Here is an 18,590-nt window from a genome sequence, read left to right on the forward strand (position 1 = left end):
TCCTGGTCCTGCCCTGAGCCAAATTTTAGAGGTACATCAAGTTTGGTTCACTAATATTCAAAAACCTTATCTTTTTTACTATAAATTAATTTTACTACTACCAAACAGCATATGAGTACCATAAGGAGATAAGATTTATTCCAGTCTATACCACTAAGAAAAAAGAAAGGACACAGGTTAAGTCTAAATTTCTAAAGAAAGATTTACCAACCTTATCAACCTCAGTCAAATTTGATGTCATTTCAAATGATGTCCCTTTTCTCTGGAGGGACTCTTGGTTGCTAAGTGGAATGAACTGTATAATTTTTTAAAGGTTTTATAATGTAATATCCTCAATAAATTAGTTGAGCATGCTTAATAGTATCTCACAGAAGAAAACTCTTTAGTATTTTACTCAAGTTTTCTACTAGACTTATCTATCCTGGGGCCATTAGTCTCTGCAAAGTAACTACAGATTTTTAGTCTCCACAAACACACATCCTCTTGATTTACCACTGAGATTTCAGCATAGGAATGTTTCACATACAAGAATTTCTTCAGTCTCATCAACTGGCACACAGGAATTGCACATTCCAAGGAAGAAGGCGATATTTATTTTTTCAAACCCTATTCCAGCCAACTACCATAAACTTGGTTATTCTGAAGTCTCCTTGTTTCACTTTTATTTGGAGTCTGCCAACAGGTGACTGGATACTAGAGCACATTTGCGTACTCCTTGGGGATCCTTCTAATAGGACTATAACTTGGAACCAGGATTCCAAGTGGAAAACCCTCAGTCCAGAATCAGCAGCCCCTTCAAGTGCCTCTTCCCACATTCACACCAGGAGGTGGTGTTCCAAGGTGGTCTCAGCATTGCATTGGCCAGCTTATTATTAGATCAGCAGGAAGCTTATTAAAAGGAAAGAAAACTCAATGAGCATCAGGTATTCTGCATAGGGAAAACTAAAATTGTAATGCCATGTCGCCTAAGGTCATTTGATCCTTTGAGATTTAAATAAAATTGGCTTGAGCCCCTATTCCACATCCTGTGGGACATGCCTAGCTTTCCCCAAGATTTTTGCAAAATACCAGTCTCATGTTTTCATGGTCACATCTAGCTTCAAATTCTTTTTCTTGCTGGACTTTTGATCTCAGTTCGTTTTGCTTGTATCTCATCTCCTAGGGGCATTTTCCTTCCTCTGTTCTAGACATGGAACTCAGCTCTTTTCTTTTCTCCCCCTCAAAAAAACATGGAATTTCTACACTAAGTAGATTTTCATAAAAGTTCTGGATGTGAGGGAGGTTATGGCACATAATTAAAAACGGTAGTGGATACAGATCATCCTTATTTTTTTAAATTAAAGTATAAAGTATAAATTAAATTTAAAGTATAAGTATTAATTAAAGTATACATTAAATTTAATTAAAGTATAATAAAATAATATTTTATTAGTTCCAGGTGTACAACATAGTGTTTCTGTAATTATACACATTAAGAAATGCTCACCATGATAAATGTAGTCACCATCTGTCACCATACAAAGTTATTACAATATTATTGACTAAGTTCCCTATGCTGTACTTTTATCCCTATGACTTCTGTATTTTATTACCGGAAGTTTGTACCTCTTACTCCCCTTCACCTATTTTGCCAGCCCCTGACATCCTCTTTTCTGGCAACCACCAGTTTGTTCTCTATAGCTATGAGTCTGTCACTCTTTTGTTGTTGTCACTGTTGTTGCTTGTTCCTATAAGTCTCTCAGACACCCTGACCTTTGGAATTTTTCACTGGTCACATTTCTTCTTTGGCTCCTTTCCAACCCTTAACTCTTCTCCATCATCTCTGTTCTCTTCTATCTTTATACTCATGTTTATTTTTATGCAAGTTTATTTTGTCTTAGTTCATTCAGGCTGCTGTAGTCTAAGCTGCCCTAGACTGGGTGGCTTAAACAATATTTATTTGTCACAATTCTGGAGGCTAGTAAATCAAGGTGTCAGCACATCTGGTGCCTGATGAAAGCCCACTTTCTGGGTCATAGATGGCCATCCTTTCACTGCATCCTAATATGGTGGAAAGGGAAAGAGAGTTCCCTGGTGTCACTTTTTTAAGGGCACTAATAATCTCTTTCATGAAGGTTGTGCATTCATGGCCTGATCACCTCCCAAAGTCCCCACCAATCCTAATAATATGAATTAGGGGCTAGGATTTCAACATATGAATTTGGGGAGGACACAAATGTTTTACTCTCTGAACACATGATATTTCCATGCCCTCACTTTCCACATTATAGCTACTTTCCTAAAGAAAAAAAAAATGGCCTCCACTTAAGGCCATTTGTTACAACTATTAAAATACTAATTCAAGTTTTGATATTCTGCTACATAACAATAAAAAGAATAAAAAGGCCACTTGCAGTATTCAACTGTCGGGTCCTTCAAAACAAAACTGTTTCTCTTATGGTTGTATCTTCTTCCAACACTGCCATTCCCCATCAATTTCCCTCAAACTCTATAAACTAGAAATACTAGTGTTCTACAAGCATGTTTTTGTTTGCTTTTATCTTGACAAGCCCCAGAGTTTCTGTTCTTCATTTGAATAGTTTTACAGAGGGCACGCCCTCCTTTGCCTCAGGACAGGCGATTCCCTATTGCCACAGAGCTGTCACGATTCAACCATTTATCTACAGTGATTTGAGCACCTGACCAATGACCCTGAAATTTTTTTTTCAAACACAAATCTCTGGATTTTGGATATCTCCATATCTCCAGACACACGTATCTCTGGATTCAGTCTTATAATAATCTACCTAATAAGAGCTATAAATGATTTAGGGGTTTGTCAAGAGCATCTCTTGTTCACCCAAAGCTGACCCATTTGACACTGCTGCCAGCACTAACCTAACCCCTGACATCCCGTGACATCCTCCCTTCACTCCATTTTCTAGCCCAGGTTTGGACTATCCTTCCATTTGCTAGCCATTTGCCCTTTACTGTGCCTCATTTTGCCTATACCTTACTTTTTAAAAAATTTTTTAATGTTTATTTATTTTTGAGAGAGAGCGAGAGAGAGAGAGAGAGAGAATCTAAAGCAGGCTTCAGGCTCTGAGTTGTCAGCACAGAGCCCAAAGCGGGGCTCAAACTCACAAACCATGAGACCATGACCTAAGCCAAAGTGGGACGCTTAACCGACTGAGCCACCCAGGCTCTCCTTGCCTATATCCTCCTTTTAAACAGATGTCACAAACCCAAATGTCTGCTGAGACCACATAGATGACATAAAGGAGGGAAGGCTGGGTGAGTGGAGACATGAACCAGAAGAAAGAATTCCCCACCTGGAATGACTTCCACTGCTCAGCTCCAGCTGACTGCTGCTCTATGAGGCACTGGACCCAGGAATGCCATAGCGTCTATCCCTGGGATGTTTTACTCCGTTTTACTTGAAATCACCATTTTCTTATTTGAAAATGAATATTTTTAAAAACTGTATTAGCAAAACAAAATATGTTTCTGGACCTAATGTAGCCCAAAGACAGCCAACTTGAGACGGCTGGCTCAGACTCATGAATCCTAAGTCCCGAGAGCATGTTTCCTGGCAGTACGGGCCGCGCCTGCTGCCCTGTTTAATAATCTTGTCATCTGCACGCTCACCTCCTAGTGCTAGCAGGATTCAGTTCTGGTCCTCCCAGCCACGCCCTCTCAAATCCATCCAAATTTGCTCTAAGTAGCTCTTCCAACCTTTCAGGACTGCTCCTAATTTGCTTTAATTAAACCCCTGGTTTTAGCTTTAAGAGGGACTCTCCCTAACGTCTAGATCTGATTTTTCTCTGAGGAAGTCATTTGCTCCCTTTCTGAGTTTTGCCTGCTGTCATCTGTTCCATGTCTTTGGGCCACAGTTATCGTTGTTATCATTCCTAATACAGTCACAACTAAAATATTCCTTTCTCCTGGTCCCATTTTTAAAAGCAATTACAGGAAATGTTTTTGTTTTTGGATATCTCCTTAGTCTTTCCTTTGTGATCTCACTTTTGCACAAAGTAAAATTCCTGTTTCTTCCTTCATTTTTGAAAATTCATTCTCCTGGGGCGCCTGGGTGGCGCAGTCGGTTAAGCGTCCGACTTCAGCCAGGTCACGATCTCGCGGTCCGGGAGTTCAAGCCCCACGTCAGGCTCTGGGCTGATGGCTCAGAGCCTGGAGCCTGTTTCCGATTCTGTGTCTCCCTCTCTCTCTGCCCCTCCCCCGTTCATGCTCTGTCTCTCTCTGTCCCAAAAATAAATAACCATTGAAAAAAAAAATTTTTTTTTAAATAAAAAAAATTAAAAAAAAAAGAAAATTCATTCTCCTACTAATCCTTTTCTTACTGTATGACACAAATCAATTTTGAAATTGATTTTATTCCTTCCGAAGTAATAATAAAAAAATCTAATCCCCTGGAGAGAGTCCTATTGTTCAATACTTTTTAAAAATCCCCTTTTAGGGCACTTGTCCCCCAATGTTTATAGCAGCACTCTCAACAATAGCCAAATTGTGGAAAGAGCCTAAATGTCCATCAACTGATGAATGGATAAAGAAACTGTGGTTTATATACACAATGGAGTAATACATGGCAATGAGAAAGAACGAAATATGGCCCTTTGTAGCAACGTGGATGGAACTGGAGAGTGTGATGCTAAGTGAAATAAGCCATACAGAGAAAGACAGACACCATATGTTTTCACTCTTATGTGGATCCTGAGAAACTTAACAGAAACCCATGGGGGAGGGGAAGGAAAAAAAAAAAAAAAAAAAAAAGAGGTTAGAGTGGGAGAGAGCCAAAGCATAAGAGACTCTTAAAAACTGAGAACAAACTGAGGGTTGATGGGGGGTGGGAGGGAGGGGAGAGTGGGGGATGGGTATTGAGGAGGGCACCTTTTGGGATGAGCACTGGGTGTTGTACGGAAACCAATTTGACAATAAATTTCATATATTGAAAAAATAAATAAATAAATAAATAAATAATAAAAATAAAAAAAATAAAAATAAAAATCCCCTTTTAACTTCAGGGCTTATAGTAATCACATTGAGATGTTTCTATACTTCAAGCCAAGATGATGACAGAGCCTCTATTATAAGGGCCTCCAGGTCCTTATCCTTCCTTTACTCTTATGAGGGGCATCCTGGAAATCCACAACCAGGACCAAGGCACTCATGATTAAATAATCCAAAGAGAATTAGTAACCCACAGTATGTAGAAGAGGTAACTTCAGAAGTCTTCAGATGAGACAATAAAGCCAGCAGTTATCCTTCCATCATGTTTTCCTTGATGTGAGATGAAGTTAAAAATAAGACACAAAGGAACAGAATTAGGAATACCTGATTTATCAATACCAACTGTTGACAGGACAAACATTCATAGAGCAAAATGCCAAGCACACCTGCTCTGCATCCCATCTGGAATCCAGATCTAATTCAGCTCAGCTCTAATAGTCTAATTCCCAGAATCAATGCTTAAAATGCTGTTATGACCATAATATTAGCTCCAGCAGCACATGAGTCACGGATGGCCATGGTGGCTTCCCCAGGATCTGCATCTCTCAAGTTGTACTTCTGCCCCTAAATGCCTTTGAATTTCTACCCTAGGGATCTCCCTGTGCTAAGCATAATACATTGGAGGTTTGGAAAAATCTAAGACTTCTCTCTGTGTTTATCTGACAGAGAAAATAGGTGCAATGGTGGCTAGCCCAAATAAGATTTAAAAACTAGGTTTATTCAGAGTTTTCTGACAGAGAATAGACTGGAGTAGCAGGACTGACCTGATTTATACCTCTGCCTTCATTTGCAGGAAGAGAAATTGGAAGACAGGACACTCCATGCCAAGAGAAGCAACTTCCCTGGCCTGCTGATCACATTAGAGCAGACAGAAGAAAAAGAGTGGTATGTTTTCAAAGACAGGGACCATCTCGTGCACCATTTTTTTTTTAACTGCCTGTAGCTCTTAGTCCAACAGTAAGAATGCCATAGAAACAGAAAAATGATCTTTAAGCTGAGAAAATGTAGATATAATTCTTACAAATTCTATATTGCAACTTCCAGAAATTTTACTTCCATAGTTTCTAATGCACTTTCATAGCAAGGCCATGAGGTAGAGAGGTATTATTTACTTTATACCCATCATCTCTTCTGGGGACAGAAAAGAACAAGTTCGTTCTTATAGGTCCAAGAACTAGACTTCTTCACATTCAATTTGCTCTCACAAAAATCTGTGCAGTGAATTGGATTAAAAGTGAATTCCCATAAAGCTTATGCTATTCTCTTTTTTTCCATTAGACTATTGCCTCATTTTACCTCAAAGGTCTCTTTAAAATCGTGCATAAATCATGTCTCTGATATTATGCAAGGGAGAAGTCATCATAAAGATCCCGGGTATTGTCTCATACAGAAAACAACCACCATTTAAACTCGGTGTCACCACAGAACACACATGTCTTTACTAGCAACAGGACAGGAGAGTGTTGTTAGGAATCTTTTGAGTTGAAATCCAATTAAAACATAAAGCTTTAAATTGGCCTGCTCTTCCAACATAACCTTCTGAATCATAGAGAGACCTTCTTTCCTCCAATATCAACTCCTGGAGTCCCACAATCAAGCTAGAAGTTGCAGGTGTATCGAAGCAAAGATGATTTTATGGTGACAAAATTAAATAGAAAATAGACTTTTTTTTTTCCTTCTTTCATTTTCTGAGGGTTGGAGGCACTTCAGCCTTGGCTTCCAGAGTCTATAAAGAACTGAAACCTTGATTATATATAAAAGAGTTGGGTGACTTTGAGCAGGGCAGTTTTCTTCCATATGTGTTGGTGCATCTCATCTACAAAATGATGGGCTTAGACTCAGTCATGTCTAAGAGATGCTTCTGATCAACATGCAGGACATGGTAGTTACCAATCAGTGCTGTAAAAGCGCCAAGGGAAAGTCTTCCAGGCAGACTCATCAAGGAAGGCTGCATAGAAGACAAGAGCATTGGTGGTCAACCACTGAGAATGAGAAGACTTGAAACAATGGAAAAACATTCCAGACAAGGGGCAAGATGAGTCAAAGCTGGGAAAAGGAAACACACTGAACTTTCCTAGAAATGCAGTCCTGCATACCTGGTTGTTGCAAAAACACTTTTTGATAGGTCCATTCTCATATATATATATATATATATATATATATATATATATATATACACACACACACATATATATATACACACACACATATATATACGCACACACATATATACACACATATATAATTATATATATGTGTATACACATATATATAATTATATATGTGTGTATGTACATATATACATATATGTATATATGTGTATACATATGTGTATATATACATATATGAATATATACATATATGTATGTATGTGTATATATACATATACACACATACGTATGCATATATACATGTACGTATATATTATATATGTATATATGTATATATAGGTGTGTATACACATATATATAATTATATATGTGTATATATGTATATGTGTGTATATATATATACACACACATATATACACACATATATAATTAATTACATATGTGTACGTGTGTGTGTGTGTGTGTGTGTGTGTGTATATATGTATATATAAAATTTGATAGGTCCATTCTCATATATATATATATATATACACACACACACACACACACATACACACATATATATAATTAATTATATATATGTGTGTATGTGTGTGTGTGTGTGTGTGTGTGTATATATATATATATATAAAATTAAAGCAGGTAATCATCAATTCATTTTTTTGTTATAGCTTTCTTTAGATATAATTCATATACCATACAATTCACCTATTTAAAATACTCACCTCAATGTTTTTTAGTATATTAACAGATATATTCAACCAATCAATTTTAGAATACATTCAGCAACCCACACCCTTTCACTATCACCCTCAAAATTTCATCATCCCCTTCCCCAGCCCTAAGCAACTACTAATCTACTTTCTGACGTCATAGATTTGCTTATACTGCACATTTCACATAAGCGAGACCATACGACCTGGATTGTAAGTGGCTTCTTTCACTTAGTATAAGATTTTCAAAATTCATCTAGTTGTGTCACGTACTGGTACTTCATTCCTTTTAAAGAAATATAGTATTCCATTGTAGGATATACAATTTTCCATTGTATGGAAATACATTTTTGCTTACTCATTCATCAGCTGATGGGCATGTTTGTTGTTTCCACCTTTTGGCTATTATGAACAATGTGAATAATATTCATGTACCATTTTTTTTGTGTGAACATGTGTTTCCATTTCTCTTGGGTATATACCTATGGGTGGAATTTCTGGATCATGTGGTAATTCTATACTTAACTGTCAGACTATTTTCCAAAGCGGCTGCACCATTTTACATACATTCCTACCAGCAGAGGATAAGAGTTCCAATCTCTCTACATCCTCACCCATACTTATTATTATCTGTCTCATGTTTATGGCAATCCCAGTGACGGCGAAGTGTTTTTAAGAGTTCTTTATATATTCTAAGTATAAGTACCTTATCAGATATGTATATGATTTGCTCCCAATCAGGAGGAAGTCAAATTATTACCACTGCCTCATTTTAAAGAACAGAAAAAAAAAAGTCTTCCAGTACAAGATTATAAATACCATTGTATTATTTTCTGCAAAACACATTTGAGTTTCTATATAGTGATCATCAAATATTTTAAACTCTGCTCTTTTCTAACTCTCATTAAAGTCACCCCCAATGTCAGTTGATAAGAAAATAAATAGGCAAAGACATGTATATAGATGCCTCTACAGAGAGGAACGAACTTCTGATTACCCCAGTAAGACTACTGCAGCTTTTACAAATCATGTTTTACAAATTCACATACTAGAATTACATTTCAAAATAAGCCTTAGAAGACATCTGGCCACATGTTGTAACCATTAAAATGATGTTCTATGCTACAGAAAATGTGTTAAAGTATACCCTCTCCATGAAGTATGACTAGATAGTTCAAATCTCCTATGATTGACCAATTAGTTGCTTCCAAAGAATGACTACCACAAATCCTGAAGATATGTAAACACTGGCTCATTAGAGCAAGCCATATCCTTGTTAGGCTGTGGTCTCTGTTATATGATGAAAGGTAAAATGTCATTCACTGGTCACTTTGCTATGAACATTAAAAGATTTCATTTCTGAGAATGAAAAGGTGTTCTTAGATCACAGAACTCAGAAAACATAACTTTTTCTGTGCTCAAAGTTGAACAGAAGTGCCTCACTGCTCCTGTGCACTTTATCTTCTGCTGTGACAATTCTAGCTGGATGCCCACTCAGGTATTACCTCAAAACTCCCCTTCCCGGAGCAATGGAAGCTGAGTGCATCTGAAATCCTAAATTCTACTCCACTGGGCTGAGCCACAGGCCCTGCATGGAAAGACCTGGGAAACATTAGCTTGCTTCTGGTCTGGCCATAATGAAAATAAATGAGGGCTTCAATTTAAAGTCGTTACTAAAAATTTGTTCTTTCCTCCATCCTAATTCTGAGACCCACTTGCAGCTAATTAGAACGGTTCCCAGCGTGATCGCCCAGCACACTGCTAGTGTAAACACCAACCATCTGAGTTTCATTACAATAAAGAAATCAAATAAACAGTGGACCAGAAAACAGTAGTTTGGGCATGGCTCATTACAGCACAATGCAGTTAACATTCCTCACTCAGGAAGGGAAAGAAGGCATCAGCATCGGGCAGTGACGCTGATGCCCCGTGCTTTCCATTCTTATTAACGACATTATGGGGGCTGGGGATTACTTCTTACCATTAAATTTTTCTGGAGAAAGAAGAGGGAGTTGTTGGGGTTTTTTTTAAATGAAAAAGAAAAACAGTTCTCTCTGAACCTTATTGTAAACAAAGAGAAAGGGTAATTATTTGCTTTGGACTACTCACTGCTTCTCCAGTTCCTCATAGGATATATTGTTTACAATTTAAATAAGGAAAAAGAAAAAGAAAGGGGAAATACGGTGTCCATTAATCTGCTTAGGGTTTTTATTATTTATCCTAGGTATAAACAAATTTCTGCCAACATTGGCTGGGCATGACTACATGATTCCTAATATTCCCTCCAAAAACAATAAGTAAACATATAAATAAGTCAACGAATGACTCGTGTATTTAGATATTTCAGTCATCTCATTCCCACCAACTACTATTTGGAATATTCACATAAATAGGTAATTGTTATCAGGGTTCATCTACATTATTTAGCATGACCTTGGAACTAATAAACAGAAAAAAAATAATATTTCTGTCTCTAAAATGTAACCCTTCTCTTAAGTAACTGTAAAACTCCTAAAACATGAATTGAATTTTGTTCACAAACTCAACAAAGGAATGAATCCTTTGGTTAATAATCCAGTGTTAATAATTTGACTTCTTCCTGATTGGGAGCAAATCATATATGAATACTTTGATTATATCATATTCTGTGAATAAAATATGAACCACCTCTAGTACCTCCTACCATACAACTTGTATGTCTGGAACTATGGTGCGCAACTCACATCTGGCCCTGGATCAGGTCACAGTTTCACTATACATGATAGAACTTAGTTAGCCCCTAATGATAATGCAGCTTCAATGAAGCTAGTGCAGAAACACTCTTTAGACTTAGAGTCTAGGTTTAGTTGTGCAAATATCACATGGCTGGTATTCACAATTTTTTTTTTTCATTAAAATTGTTACAGCAAATTATGATACTTGTGGGAATGTATTCAGTCAGAAAGTTCCAGATGCTTTGGGCTAAGATTAAAATACCTCTAAAATAGCCTCTTTTATGTTCCCACTTGGACTACTCTAAAAAACTGTTGCATAAAAGGACCCAAACCAAGATCCCAAACCACATGAATCAATAATTGAAGAAAAGTCTCACACACACACACACACACACACACACACACACACACACACACACACAAAAGCAAATAGTATTGAAGCAAATCATGTCAGGAAAAAAGTTCAGTCAATGGAGCTAAGAGCTAAAATACATACTCTGACCTTGAGATACATTTTAACCTGTGGAAGGAAACAATCACTCATCTCTCAGGGAAAAAAAAAAAAAAGAAAGAATAAAAAAACAGGGAGGCGTTTGTCTACAGCAGTTGCTTAGTAAGGAACTTCAAGAAAAAAGTATGCCTTCATATGCCTTCATAGTAATAACTTAAAGTATTGTTTTGGAATTAATTGTCTGTCAATCATCTACATGTTGAAAGAAAATTAAAGTCAAGGAAAATAAAAGTAAATGTCCAGAGAAACTAAAACTGAGCACATCAAATTTTAAAATCTGAAAGCACTGTCGTCTCACGTTTTTTGGTAATTTTCTTAACCTGCCTCACCTCAGAACAATCGACTTAGGTCATTCATCTGCTAGATGCCACATTTATTCACTGAGTTTTCAAGTGGAATTTGTAGACTCTTACATCCTTGGGTGTAAAACGAGAGAGTGAGATGGGATCACTGGGAGAGGTTGTCCAGCTCTCGGAGTTGAGAGCCGAGCCCTCACCAATAGGCAAAGCACAGGCCAGGCTCCGAACGGCAGCCGTGGTCCTTTCCCTGGTCAAGATGGGCTGTGGCAGCACCAGAACTGACCACCTGCTTAAAAAGCCATGGGGTTTCAGGACTGCAATGTTCAGCGGGGTTGAATGGGAGACTACTGCTCTTTGAGAAGTTTCCTTTGCATATACATTCTCGGAAGACTGGAGTAATGCTGAAAAATAGTCCAATCATTTCATGAGTACCAAAAGGATGACAATCATAATCCCCTTAAATTTTTTTGCATTACATAGTATTTTTCCTTTCAGAGCACTTTTATTATTATTTTCCCACAACAGGATAACATAGTCCAAATGTAGCTCACAGAATTGTGACAGAACATTACACCAAGCAAATGGGAACGGACTGCTTAGCCTGCTTTGCCATGCCTCGTCCCAAAGGCCTACAGTGTGAGTGAGGCTTTTAAATATATTATTTTATGTCATCTGTGCAACCATGCTGTTGTTTCCACAACTCACACATGATGCCACTGAGAAAATAGGGACATGGATTGACTTGTGTGGTTTCTCAAGGCTCAGAAATGGAGGAGGTGGGATTTGAAGCCAGGGTTAGCCTTACTCTAAAATCCACAATTCTTCTTCTACCTCAGGTGTATTTACTTTATTTCTGTGTATGAATCATAAACTTTGCCATAAGTGAGATTTTAGAAATAAATACACTTAATGCATGTTAGAATATAAATATACTTAAAGAAAACTGTGTGATGGAAAGAACATACAGTTTTGAGGTACAGTGACCCTCTCATCAGGGCATGAATTAAAGCATGCATTTCTAGCAAATGAAAGAGAAAAGCCATTATGTTTCACCTCAGATAACTAGACCACTGAACTCTACTGGTAGAAACTCACTTTTTTTAAATCTCAGAAAGCTTTTCTTCCTCCACGTGGTATATTCATGGAATGAGGATCCCAGCAAGGAGAGGTGACAGCAGAAACCAAAATAGTCTAAAGAAAGCATTACCTAACATAAAACTTTTATAGGGAAAACAAAGGGAATGAAGAACTGATTCCCAGATTAGTCTCTGTTTGGGAGTATTCATACAGTCTTTCAGTCACTGGGGAAAACTGAAAAGGAGATAACACATAATGATAAAATGTACATGGAAAGGAAAAGAAAGACTTTTTTTTTTCATTTGTGTTCTGCCACAAAGCAGCTGCCTGAGCTTTGGTATCATAAAACACTTAACACCTTCTGCCATTTTACATCCGTGACATTAAGAGTTTGAGGTCAGATGTCCCTCCTATCTCTGATATTCTATTAGACTGTGAACAATAAAAAAGAACCTCAGTGTTGTCCATCTTGGTTTTAACGTAGCAGCAGGCAAACTCTTCTGTCTTCTTAAATCACATGTGCCCCTGAAACTCAATTTAACTGTCCAAAGTCCACTCAAGGCAGGAAAGCAACAGATGCTATCAGACGTTTACTATACCAAGTTTAGAAGACTATGTATGTATGCACACATGTGTTCAGGGTGTGTGTGTGTGTGTGTGTGTGTGTGTGTGTGTGTGTGTGTGAAGGAAAGGTCATAAATTTGACCTTTGGGAAGCAGCAAAGGTTCCATCCACAGAGCCTGCTGTGACAGCATCTGGAAATTCCTCACTTGGGTCAGTGGGGAGATACTCTGTTTACTTTGCTTTCGTTTTATACCCATGTGGAGTTCAGCATATCAATAATATATTTCAATCTCATAATGAAAGCCTCTAATGATTTACTTTTCAAACCTCCCAGGCCCATCTAGCCACAGGAAAACCCATTCCTTCTGTTACAAGCTGAAAGGATGACAGTCAAAACACAGACAGAAGAAAAAGCGCTGGATGGAAGCTGACATCGTCCCTACTGCTCACCCACAGTAGCCATAGCTGAGCTTTCAACGTCTGGAGACAACATGGGGAAGGCTGCTAACTTCCTGTAGTAACTTTTTCTAGAAGTGACATGTGTCGAAAAACAGGGAGTTCTTACATGACTGGCAGTATCCACAGAAAAATTTTCTGCAAAACTGAATATGGCAATAATTAATTCTGGAACAGTGCATTACTACCTAAAAAACGTATACACATTTTCGTATATTTCATATTTATCTGGGTAGATCATGCCAAAAGTTCCTTTAATACTATACCGTTGTTAGAAACCCTCTGAATTCACATGGAGTATGCCACTGATGTCTGTCCAGCTCATCACAGCTTTGCAGGAACAGCAGTCAATCAATCAGTCATCAAGATAATTGTCAGGTATTGACAGTACTCATCCCTCCAGGTGTCCAAGCCAAAACTCAGAGGAGCATCTTTGTCTCATTCTCTCCATTCACCCCCTGGGTCTAGTCACTTTCCACATCTGTCCACTCTCCCGCCTCAAATTTACCAAATCAGCTCATGTCCCTCTCCCACACAGCCACTGTGATCCCCAGAACACTATCTGTAGCATAGATATTCCCTATGCTCCTACACACTCTCCTACATAGCTCTTGTTCCTCACAGTTGAGACAAAGTAATCATAGTTAAATGTAATCTGAATATGTTACTGGTATGCTCAAACCCTTCTTTGTTCACATCAATACCTCAATAAATATCACGATTTTAATGGAGTAGTCAGTGTTCCTGCAAAGGTGACTGTGTACAGAACAAAACATTAGTAATATCTTCACCTACATTTCAAATTAAATAGGGCAGGCAAAATGAGGCAAAGAAAGGAAAGAAACATTCATTAGCATGCATTATGCACCTGCTGCTTCATATACACGATTTTATTTGCCATGGGAATCTTTCAGTGTAGGTCTAATTACTCTCATCTTACAGATGAGGCAACTGAGGTACAGAGAGACTAAATTTCTTGCTTTCACAGAGTTACACAAGTAACAAATGTCAGGGCCAGGATATCTGACTAGTTCCAGTATTTTTTTACTCTGTGCTCACCCCATGTAGAAGAGAAGTTAGTCTTTAATGCCCTCATGCCTTCTTCTGATAAACTTCTTCACAAGGAGACTTAGCTCCTCATTCTGTTAGTACCTTCCTGATCTCAGGATGTCTCTCCTGCATTCAAAAAGGAAAAGGACTTGGAAGCAGTCATCTCCTGCCTCCACGTGTTCATCTCCACCAAGTCACCACCCATTCATCACTCAAACCTCTGCAATACAACTCCACCCCATTCCTCACATGATTCCTACTAAAGTCACCAATGACTCCCATGTCACAGAATCAGATGATCCTTTTCAGACTTCCTCTGTCATAATGTCTCAAAAGCAAATTATACCTTCACTGCTTTCTTTATATAAAACATTATCTCACCCCAGAACCTCCTGATTTTCCTGCTTCCATCCTGATATCCATTTCTCAATTTTCTTATGGGCTCATCCTCTTCACTACAGCTTTTAATTCCTGGGAATTTCACTCTGTTATGTCCTCCCTTTCCTCTCTCCGTAAGAGATTTAATATACTGTTGCACAATCCTAAGAATCTAAGAACCATTCTTAACATATCCCTTTCCTCATATCCCTCCATATCCATTTCACTACATGGATCTTGCAGATGTTTGAACTCCTAAACATCTTCATAATCCACCGACTTATTTCAATGTCTATCAATTGTGCGGTATCTTGTTATTGGGGAGGGAGGAAGCATTGAAAAGAATAATAGTTTTTTTTTATTTTATTATTTTAATTTACATCCTAATTAATTAGTATATAGTGCAACAATGATTTCAGGAGTAGATTCCTTAGTGCCCCTTACCCATTTAGCCCATCCCCCCCTCCACACCCCTCCAGTAACCCTCTGTTTGTTCTCCATATTTATGAGTCTCTTATGTTTTGTCCCGCTGCCTCTTTTTATATTATTTTTGCTTCCCTTCCCTTGTGTTTATCTGTTCTGTGTCTTAAAGTTCTCATATGAGTGAAGTCATATGATAGTTGTCTTTCTCTAATTTCGCTTAGCATAATACCCTCCAGTTCCATCCAAGTAGTTGCCAATGGCAAGATTTCATTCTTTTTGATTGCCGAGTAATACTCCATTGTATATATATATGCCACGTCTTCTTTATCCATTCATCCCTCGAGGGACACGTGGGCTCTTTCTGTTCTTTGGCTATTGTTGATAGTGCTGCTATAAACATGGGGGTGCATGTGTCCCTTCCAAACAGCACACCTGTATCCCGTGGATAAATGCCTAGTAGTGCAATTGCTGGGTCGTAGGGTAGTTCTATTTTTAGTTTTTTGAGGAACCTCCATACTGTTTTCCAGAGTGGCTGCACCAGCTTGCATTCCCAGAATAATAGTTTTATATATTCCTTTGGCCCCTAGAGAGGAGAAACACTAGATCTGGACCAGATATGTGGTGTTCCTAGACCAGTGGCTTTAAAATATTTCTCAACATATTCCTCTTAATGAAGTTCCTCCTCCAACATATGACTAAACAACTGTCATATACAGTTCCCTGAACTATCTCTTGAATCTCTGAGCACAGTACAGAAACAAAGTAACGTAGACAATAGCCTAATGTCCAGTGCTGTTAACTGCTTTCAGCATTGCTATTCTCCCATCACACGCTCCAGTTTTCCCAAAGGCAAAAGAAAACTGGAACAGGGTCTCCTAAAGAATCCTGGACTCGGATCATCCCTATCACAGATCAGCCTGTTCACAGAGCAGAGGTTCCACACACAGAGGAGCAAGCCAGGAAGACTGAAGGCTACCACACCTGCCAGTGCAGGAGTTTCACTCGCAAACAAGTGGGCCCTTCTCCCCAACTCCAAAGCAGGCAAGCAAAGACTCTGCCAAGGGGGCTCCTGGGGGGGTAGGCAGTCCGTAAAAACAGAGAGTTCTGTAACTCTTCCTAAGGGGATTGACCTTATACGGAACAAACTATGCAGAAGTTCATGCCTGAGGACTGTGTAAACCAATAGAGATGTTAGTGGTGAGCCATAAAGAGAACACTAATAGATTAATACTAACAGCAAGTGAACAAAAGACCACTAGAAGTTTAACACAGAGGAAACGACAGTTCAGCATATTCCTCCTAGAGTGAGAGCAAAACTCAAACAGTGGCCACACATAACCGGGAAAAGATGGTTGAATGTAATTGGATCAGACTATGGAGCAATTTAAGCTTGTTGTTGAAAACAACAGAACAATCATCTAGCAATTAGTGGAAGCTAACAGCTGGGTGTGATATCAATAGAGGCAAACGGCCAGAAGTTTAATGGGGAGGTCAGGGAAAGGGATGGACAAAGAGAGGCTGGGTAAAACAATAATCATCCCTGTTGGTCAGGGAGATTTCCACTTGCCCAAAGCTGCGCTCTCTGAGGAGTGACATCAGAGGTAGCTCGCTGTGGAGGAAACAGGCTTTCCTGAAGGAATCTAGTAATAATTATAACCAGGTATAGTTGGGTTTATAACATATACACAAGCACACTATGTGGGACACTAACAGGACAAAAAAGGAGAGAAGTTTATAGAGGAATAGAGCTAAATAAAAGAAAGTTTTGATATCTCACTGGAATTTAATGATTATAAATGTGAAGTAAACTCAGATAAGTTGAGAAATATATTTAAGCCTTAGAGGAACCACAAAGAAAATACATTTTTAAAATAGTTTAGGGGCGCCTGGGTGGCTTAGTCAGTTAAGCGTCTGACTTCAGCTCAGGTCATGATCTCACAGTTCATGGGTTCGAGCCCCACGTCGGGCTCTGGGCTGACAGTTCTGAGCCTAGAGCCTACTTTGGGTTCTGTGTCTCCCTCTCTCTCTGCTCCTCCCCCACTCATGCTCTGTGTCTCTCTCTCTCTCTCTCTCTCAAAAATAAACATTAAAAAAAATTTTTTAATAAATAGTTTAGAAATTATTAAAGGAATGTAAAAATTTAGTAGAAAATAACTTATTGCAAAGAAGGCAATAAAGAGGAACAGAGAAACAAAAATTTCTTGAGACATACAGAAAACAAAAAGCAAAATAATAGAAGTGAATCCAACATATCTTTGATATCATTAAATGTAAATAGATTCAATAAGCCAATCAAGACAAAGATGATCATATTTGAAAAAAACAACACAATTCAACTATATGCTGTTTATAGAAGATACACTTTAGATTCAGAGAGAAAAATATAAGAATGGGGGGAAGTATACCACACAACCATCAACCATAAGAGAGCTGAAGTGATAAACTAATATATTTATTAGTATAATATCAGGCACAATTTAATATAAAAGTAAATATATTTCTCAATATATAAAGGGTCATTTTATAATGAAAGATCAATCTATCAGGAAGGTATAACAATTACAAACATATGCACCTAGCAACAGAGCCTCAAAGTGCATGAAGTAAAAAAAAAAAAAAAAAAAAAAAGATACAATTGAAGGGGAAAAAGATAATTCAACAATAATAATTGGAGACTTCAATATCTGTTCAAATAGTGGACAGAAGAACTAGGCAGAAGATCAACAATTATAGGAAAACTGAACCACATAAAGCAAATAGATCTAACAGACTTAATAGGACACTTCACTCAACAACAGCAGAACACACATTCTTTTCAGGTGCATATGGAATATTCTCCAATATACACCATATATTAAGTCATGAATCAAAACTCAATAAATTTAAAAGAAAACAAATCATACAAAATATGTTTTCTGACTACACAGAATTAAATTAGAAATAACAGATAAAAATTTGGGAAATTCACAAATATGTAGAAATTAAACAATAAACTAACAAATAATCAATGGCTCAAAGAAGTCATAAAAGAAATTAGAAAATTCCTTGATATGAATGAGAAAAAAGAAATACAATATACTATAACTTACAGGATGAATTTAAAGCAGTGTTTAGGGCACACCTGGGTGGCTCAGTCGTTCGAGCATCCAACTCTTGATCTCGGCTCAGGTCATGATCTCAGGGTCGTGGGATCGAGCTCAGTGTTAGGTTCCATGTTGAACATGGAACCTGCTTGGGATATTCTCTCTCTCTCTCTCTCTCTCTCTCTCTCTCTCTCTCTCTCTCCTGTA

Source organism: Puma concolor, chromosome E1 (genome assembly GCF_028749965.1).
Source record: "Puma concolor isolate L17-30 chromosome E1, mPumCon1.1.hap2, whole genome shotgun sequence".
NCBI classification, from domain to species: domain Eukaryota; kingdom Metazoa; phylum Chordata; class Mammalia; order Carnivora; family Felidae; genus Puma; species Puma concolor.